Raw genomic sequence first — 7,654 nt, 5'->3', positions numbered from 1 at the left:
CTGAAGCAAAAGCTATTGATTTAGCATTGTCATACATAGCACAGCATACCCACGATAAATTTGTGATATTTTCTGACTCGCTTTCTGTTTTAATATCCATTAAAAATAAAAAATCTGACAATATCATGGTAAAGAAACTTCTTTTACGATTTCATGATATACTTAAAACAAAATATGTTAAATTATATTGGATTCCAAGCCATGTAGGAATACGAGGAAATGAAAAAGTAGATGCTTTAGCTAAACAATCATTAAATTTTCAAAAAACTGACTTATTGTTACCTGCTTGTGATTTTAGACCGGCTATAAATAAACTCGTATCATCCGAATGGAAAGCAAATTGGGACAATGCCGTTTTTAATAAACTTCACGATATAAACCCATCTCTTGATATGTCACCATCTCTATCTCTGTCAAACCGCCGTGATCAAACAGTTCTTCTTCGATGCCGAATTGGACACACTAAAATTACCCACTCTTATCTCCTCACAAATGACAATGCCCCTTTCTGTGTAGGTTGTAATGAAAATTTTACTGTCAAGCATTTTCTTCTTGAATGTCATGATTTTTCACAGGCCCGTAATAGATTTTATTCTGTAAATTCACTCAAAGAACTTTTTAATACAATTCCATCAAAAAACATAATTGATTATTTAAAAGAGATAAATTTGTATTCTAGGATCTAATTGGCTCATTTCTATTGTCATTTAAAATGTTTTACATAATATTTTAAGCCTATTATAGCATTCGGCACGATATGGCCAGTTATGTGTTGACGTGCCGTAAAAATCCAAACAAACAAACAAAAGCATGTTTGTACTCCCTTATTTTCATTTGCGATTATCATGGTTAAGAAAACAATACATATCTATGTAATAAGAATAATTCAAAAAAAAAAAAAACACTTATGGAAGTTTTTGTAAAATAACAAATTTTCCGAAGATTATCTATATAGGAGGGCGAATCAAAAAGTTCGTGGATTTTTTTTTATAATTTATTTTTTGACGTCTGATCTTCACGAAACTTTAGATGCTTATATATAAATACATTTTGAATAAGTTTTGATAACTTTAGTAAAATATTTCAAAAAAATAAGCAATTTATTACATTTTACATGACGCGAGTTTCTATACCCCGGAGCACGGGAAATGAAATCAGTAAACCTGTCAAACAAATTGTAAAATGTCCATTACTAGAGATTCAAATTCTGGTGTGTTATTCAGGAAAGTCGATTAGGTGGATCGGCTGCTGAGATTTGACCAAAGCGAGTGTTAGAATGACTCGTGTATCTTATGTCTTATATGTTGTTAATTTTTTTTTCATGATTAAAGTAAGGCTAAAGTAAATAAGAGCCAGGTATATTATCCACATGGCATTCTGTCCTTTAATTCAAATTAAAAAGCTAACGTTCTGCAATCCCAAATGTACGAATGGTTTTAGCTGCTACACTGGTTATATTAAATTTGTGTTTAATTCTTAAGAATCATTGATTAACATTGTATTAACGCACATAAATAAATTTGCATATACACTTAGAATGTATGGGAAAATGTTAAGTATTTACCTGAAAATTGGTTTATATTTCTGAGCAGCTGTTAGCATTAAAAGCAATATATCGATATATTTTGCAACGGAACACCGGTAACTCAGTATGTTCCTAGATTCCACAGATAACTTCAGTTGGGTCATTTACGGTGAAAGTAATTATACTTGTTTTGAGAAAACAAAGCTTTCAAGAACATTCGATACGTAATGGAATTTAATATATCTTATAAAGATAATAGAATGATTAGCACAAATGACAGGACAAATTGAATCTGGAAGTTAGAATAAAAATAGAATAGAAAACAACAATGCAAAATTAAAATGTTGCAGACTCGATTGAAGTGTACCTGACAAGCAAACATAATGTATTGTATTGATGCGACTTACGTGCGATTTATGATATTATTCAGCTTGTAGGTGCAAAATGTTGTTGTTGCCATCGGTTAACAAAAGCACCGCTAGACAGAGCATTATATGCCCGAAAGTGTTTTTATTAGTAAGGATGAAGCATTTGTAAGACATGGGAATTAGCTGTTCATCCTATAAAATTTTACAGCTGTAGGTTGATTGATACTAATTCTTAAGTTATTGAGCGGAAACTGTTTTCAGTTTTAAGGTTATAGTGACTTTGACCTTGTGACCCCAAAATCAATAGGGGTCTTCAACCCAATGTGGACAATCATCCTTAGAAGTTTGAATATTGTGGGTCAAATGGAACTTAAGTTGTGCTCTAGAAGTTGTTTTCAGTATTAAGTTAAGAGTCTGACCTTTTGACCCCAAAATGAATAGGGGTCTATTACCAAATATGGACAATCATTATATGAAATTTGAATATTGTGGACCAAATGGAGCTTAAGTTATGTTCCGGAAACTGTTTTTAGTATTAAGGTAATAGTGACTTTGACCATGTGACCCCAAAATCACCCTATATGGATATCATCCTATGAATTTTGAATATTGTGAGCCAAAATGGAACTAAAGTTATGCTCCGGAAACTGTTTTCAGTTTTAAGGTAATAGTGACCTTGACCCTAAAATCAATAAGGGTCTTCTACCCAAATGGACAATCATCCTATGAAGTTTGAATATTGTGGGTCAAATGGAACTTAAGTTATGCTCCGGAAACTGTTTTTAGTATTAAGGTAATAGGGCCCGTAGGTCTCGTTTACTTTCACTTTCGATTTACCACTTCCGGGTACATCGGCAGACTTATTTACCGTTACGCATATAGGTAACCCGAAGAACTCGAGGGATATAGAAGTTAAATTTGTTTCGGTCCTCTTCAGATTTGAAGGAATGGATAGCACGGGTCAAAAAATGCAGGTAGGTCAATTATCTGACGGAAAAAACGAGGGATTTATAGAGTTTAATAAAACTAGTTTATTTTCGGATAATGACAATTGTTTCGGATGTTTTGTCAAGGTAGTGAATTCTAGTTGTTTAGCTTTTAGTATTGTTTTAAAACTACTGATGTGAGAAATTAATTCAAACCATTTTAACTTATTGAAATAAACAATGGAGAAACACTTTAATTCTAGTGTATATTAAAGTTATACAAAATTCGGACATTGCACAGTAATTCGGATATTTTTTCTTTCCATTTTATTCTTGTTCCTTTTTAATTATATATACATGTTAATATGGTACCTAGCAAATAATGATTGAATTAAAAAATATAATATTTGATTAAACCATTTCAGATGTATAGACAAGGAGGTATATGACAAGTATAGAATATACAATTGTTCAATATGGACCATTAATCAACTGTTTGCTCTGCCTATGATCCTGAAATATCTATACATCAAAGGTAAATACATGTAAAATAATTGATTAATTTTTAGTTGAGATCGGAAAGATAAACAATTATCAAAATATATTATTATAAGTTAATAACTTTTGGATTTCACTGCATGATAATTGATAAGTAAATAAAACATTAAAAATAGGACTACTTCATGTTTCACATTCAAGAAGATCAATATTTTTGACTGTTATATATTATGTGTTGTTGTTTATCTTTAATGTTTATTTACTTCATCATATTAAATTTTTCTGTCAATCATGACCAGCTTATTAAATGTAATGTAAATATCATTTCTAGTGTCTTACACTTGTAACAACATATTTATTGATTTTTCATTCTGCAGATAAAAAGGGAAAAGATGAAGGAGGATTTGTCCATGAAGACCTTTATTGCAACTACCATCTTCCAGTTCCTTAATTTGAGAATGATATCAGAGAACACACAGTTACAGTGAAATATTAGTTTAATATAAGCCACTGAAAATAGTCAAATGTACTTTCCTGAAGAAGATGAATGACATCATCCAGCACAAAAATCTTAATGTATAAAGAGTGTGATTTTTATGGTGTTTGACACTATGATTTGTTAAACATGTTAATGTCACAATGATAGAAACAGAGTAAAATATCCACATTTCATTGCAGTTTAAAGTATTAGAACTAGATACTCTATATATACCAAAGCTGATAACACACCAGAGATAAGGTTTTTTTCATGGAATCACAGTAGAGTCATATGACATTATGGACATTAAATGACTATGAAGTAAAGATTAGCAAAAATATTATATATCATCTACTACTAATATTGTGAGGTAATCATTGATAAGCTCACAAATTGCAATCAAAGCTTTGATATCAAGCTGAACATTTTTCAATTAGAATATGATTTATAACTCTATGATAATTTGTTCATGTTAATTTTCAAAGTCTTTACATTTGTAAAACGAAATATTCTTATTCTTGTATCAGTAGACATTCACAGTGTAAAGTTACATTGTCCAAATAACTAATAATAATTCCAAAGTGCTTTCCTGAAGTTTTTCTTCCACTGGAAAATCAGTGTGATATATATGCTAAGCAGTGCACTATAAAATTATGTAAAAATAAAAGTTTATTAAACTTATGAACTGTTTTTTGTTTCTACTATTTGGCATATATTTATAGCAGTGCTTGATCATAAGAGTTCATCTGCAAAATAAGTGTCACCGTTGTACTTTATTCTCTAACAGCAATGGCTAGATTGCTTGAATATGCAAGCATTGACTAAATTAAATACTATGCATGTCATTTGAATTTTGTCTGTCCTGAAATCGAAACAGACACTATCTAAATAATATTGATGAAAAGTTCTTGACAGCTCTTCAATGACTACATTTACACATATGTACATGGACAAAAGTTAAAAGCATTGTATGTTGTTTTTTTTGTTTTTTTTTTAAACATTGACAATTGTGAAACAGTTCCAATTGGTATATTAATGTATCAGTGATGTAATTGTTTTGTATCAAATTGCAAACCCTAAGTTTTGCATGTATTGTATAGATAATTCACTTTTGGTCAAATGTCAACAGGTTCAATACATTATAAAACAGGTAATTTGAAACCCAAAGAAGTATATGGTATGTAATAAACTACCCCTCTGATACTAAAATCTTCAAGGAATGCAGAATTGCAAGTATTCTCCAATTAAGAGAGAGACTTGGGCTTACAAGGGCTAGCAAGCTAGTGTTTTTGCTACAGAATACTCAACACAGATGAATTGCATTAATATTGTTTACTCTGGTATTACTACCTGCCATGTACAATGCAAATCATGGCTTTTCTAAGAGCAGTGAAAGGCTATAACTGGAAGGAATTTTACACATCTTGCCTCAGAAACAAGTTTTTCTTTGAGATGATTTTTATGATATTTAAATAATGGTTAAAGATTACATCACTTTTACAATTGCAGTGATCATGGTGATAATATGAAATGAAACTCAATCAAGATAGAAACATTTTAATGCTGAACATTTATCTTTTTACCATTCCTGTTAATTTACAAGTCTATTTATAACAAATTTATCTTAACTGTTTTGAAACTACATGATGCCTGGTTGAAACTGTTTTGGGCAGCCATTTGCAGAAGATAAATTATCTTTGAATAATTAAGTTAATACAAAGTTACAAATGACAGGTTAATATATTTCTAATAAAGAAAGGTTATTTATTTCTAACAAAGACAAATATTTTGTTTAACATTTTTACACTGACATATATCTTTGAAGTGTCTTCAACCTTAGTTTTTATTAGAATACAAACATTCAGTCAGACAGTTTACACAAGACATGGAGCTTTAAGAAGCTTTAATTCAGGCAAATCTGTAATGGACTGCCATGTCTCTACAAATATGTACTCCAAGACTGTGTATGGACATTTCCTTTCAACTATGGACTTGGTGGTATCACTATTTGACTTCTAATCTGATGGTGAACACTCCAAAATAAATCAAGAGCATGACAAGCTACTCAAGATCCAACCATGAAATCACATACCTGTATATAAAGAAAATTAATCATGAGTTGAAAGCAATAATAATTGGTCAGCTAATAAATTTCAATCGTTATCATATTGTCATGAATAGAAAATAATGTTGAAAAGGAAGAAACTCTTCTTGGTGTCCTAGTTTTTGTAGATTTGCTTTGACAACTGATCTTAAAAAATGTGATAGTGACTAAGTTCTTTTAACCATTTACTGAACATGATTTAACTAAAAAATATGACCCACTTACTTGAGAAAAATACTTTAAACAGTTTTTAACATGAATTAACTACATATGCCATACTGTTTGTTTATTTAGCTACACTGTAATTATTTACAAAAACGAGAACATTATATGTTATACAATAATATCTATTTTTCATTAATGTAGTTTAAGTAGCTTTAAGTATATATTTCTTACCAAAACGATTTTACAGCAGAGCATGCAAGTGTATTTACAATGGATACTGACGTCTTTCATCTCACCACTGTCCTCAGTCAAAATATCTACAGGAGCAAAATATTTCATTGAATTTTATGACAATTTAAATTGGTTATATACAGCTTGACTGTTTGTGCTTTATAAAGATAATAATTATAAATAAATAATATTTTCAGTTGGAAGAAAATATATTCAACTAAAACACACTGATAATCATATTGAAACGTTTTATCCGAAATATGCGCTGTCCGAAATTTCTAAACATTATATAACTTCTGAGAGATAATCAGGTAGCGCTATAGAAAATTGATAAAATCAAATTCACCAGTCTGGTGTCAGATGCGAATGATGTTGTATCAAAAAAACAAATTTATTAGATTTACATGGAAATGAAAATATTACAACATTTATTGGGATAAACTGAATTTGAAATGACACACCCACCTGAAGATTATACGAAGTTGTCTTTCATTGATACTTGTTCACAAGATGAAACCATTTGCATTTCGTTACAAAACAAAAAAACTCTGCCAATTTCCACATATCATTTGCTTTTCCATGTAAGTTTTACTTTCCCACCGGCATACAAGTATTACCCAAGCAATGTTGTTGATATTTGTTTGTACCCGGAAGTGCAAAATATCGTGAAATCTCGCAAGTCACATGACGAGACTTACATACCCTATAGTGCCTTTGACCTCATGACCGCAACATCAATAGGGGTCTTCTACCCATTATGGACAATCATCCTATGAAATTTCTGATCGGAAGTTGCATTCCCTATTACAAGTAATGTTATAATGGTCCTTTCTCAAAAAGTGCCTTTTTATAATGACACATTCATTTACCGAATGCGTGTATAGTTTGAAACGTTACATATCTCCTCTTTAAAAATTGTGTTTAACCTGTTTAGTTCATATAAAATAGAGACAGTTACTTATATTTTTAATTATATATCTTTAAATAATAAATGTACTATATTTACGTTGATGCTCTTGTTAGTACGGCACATCTACGAAACACATGTTAAGTTATATATTACGATATTATATTACGATAATATAACAAAACATTTTGAAATAACAATATTCTATTTCATTCAGGTAAGACGTTGTTCCCTTATGTCATTACACTTTTACTAAATGTCATACACAATAGACAATTGAAATGACTTTGGGAAGTAAAACAGACAAAAAACACATTTTATATTATTCCGATACTATCACACTGCCTATATTTATTTATAATTCATCTGTTCAAATGGTTATATTGTGAACATAAAACATATTTCACTCTCTACAATTCTTCTAGATTTACAAAATTGTTTGATGTAGACGC

At 30.2% G+C, this 7,654-nt stretch overlaps 2 long non-coding RNA genes across 2 annotated transcripts; one reads left to right on the top strand and one right to left on the bottom strand.

Moving 5' to 3' along the window:
- The first annotated feature begins 2,695 nt into the window (after window positions 1–2,695).
- Window positions 2,696–3,888, top strand: LOC132732002 (uncharacterized). The gene is made up of 3 exons (XR_009625968.1): window positions 2,696–2,867; window positions 3,245–3,354; window positions 3,695–3,888. It is a non-coding gene; the product is annotated as an uncharacterized LOC132732002 (long non-coding RNA).
- Window positions 3,889–5,860: 1,972 nt separating this feature from the next.
- LOC132732003 (uncharacterized) lies at window positions 5,861–7,164 on the bottom strand. The gene is made up of 3 exons (XR_009625969.1): window positions 6,761–7,164; window positions 6,296–6,381; window positions 5,861–5,887 (listed from the first exon to the last, which is right to left on the bottom strand). It is a non-coding gene; the product is annotated as an uncharacterized LOC132732003 (long non-coding RNA).
- Window positions 7,165–7,654: the final 490 nt, after the last annotated feature.

This window comes from Ruditapes philippinarum, unplaced genomic scaffold, assembly GCF_026571515.1.
Source record: "Ruditapes philippinarum isolate M1 unplaced genomic scaffold, ASM2657151v2 ctg1981_1_1_1_1, whole genome shotgun sequence".
Taxonomy (NCBI): Eukaryota; Metazoa; Mollusca; class Bivalvia; order Venerida; family Veneridae; genus Ruditapes; species Ruditapes philippinarum.
Note: the sequence above shows the minus strand (reverse complement) of the source record. Positions and strands in the feature narration are given on the sequence as shown.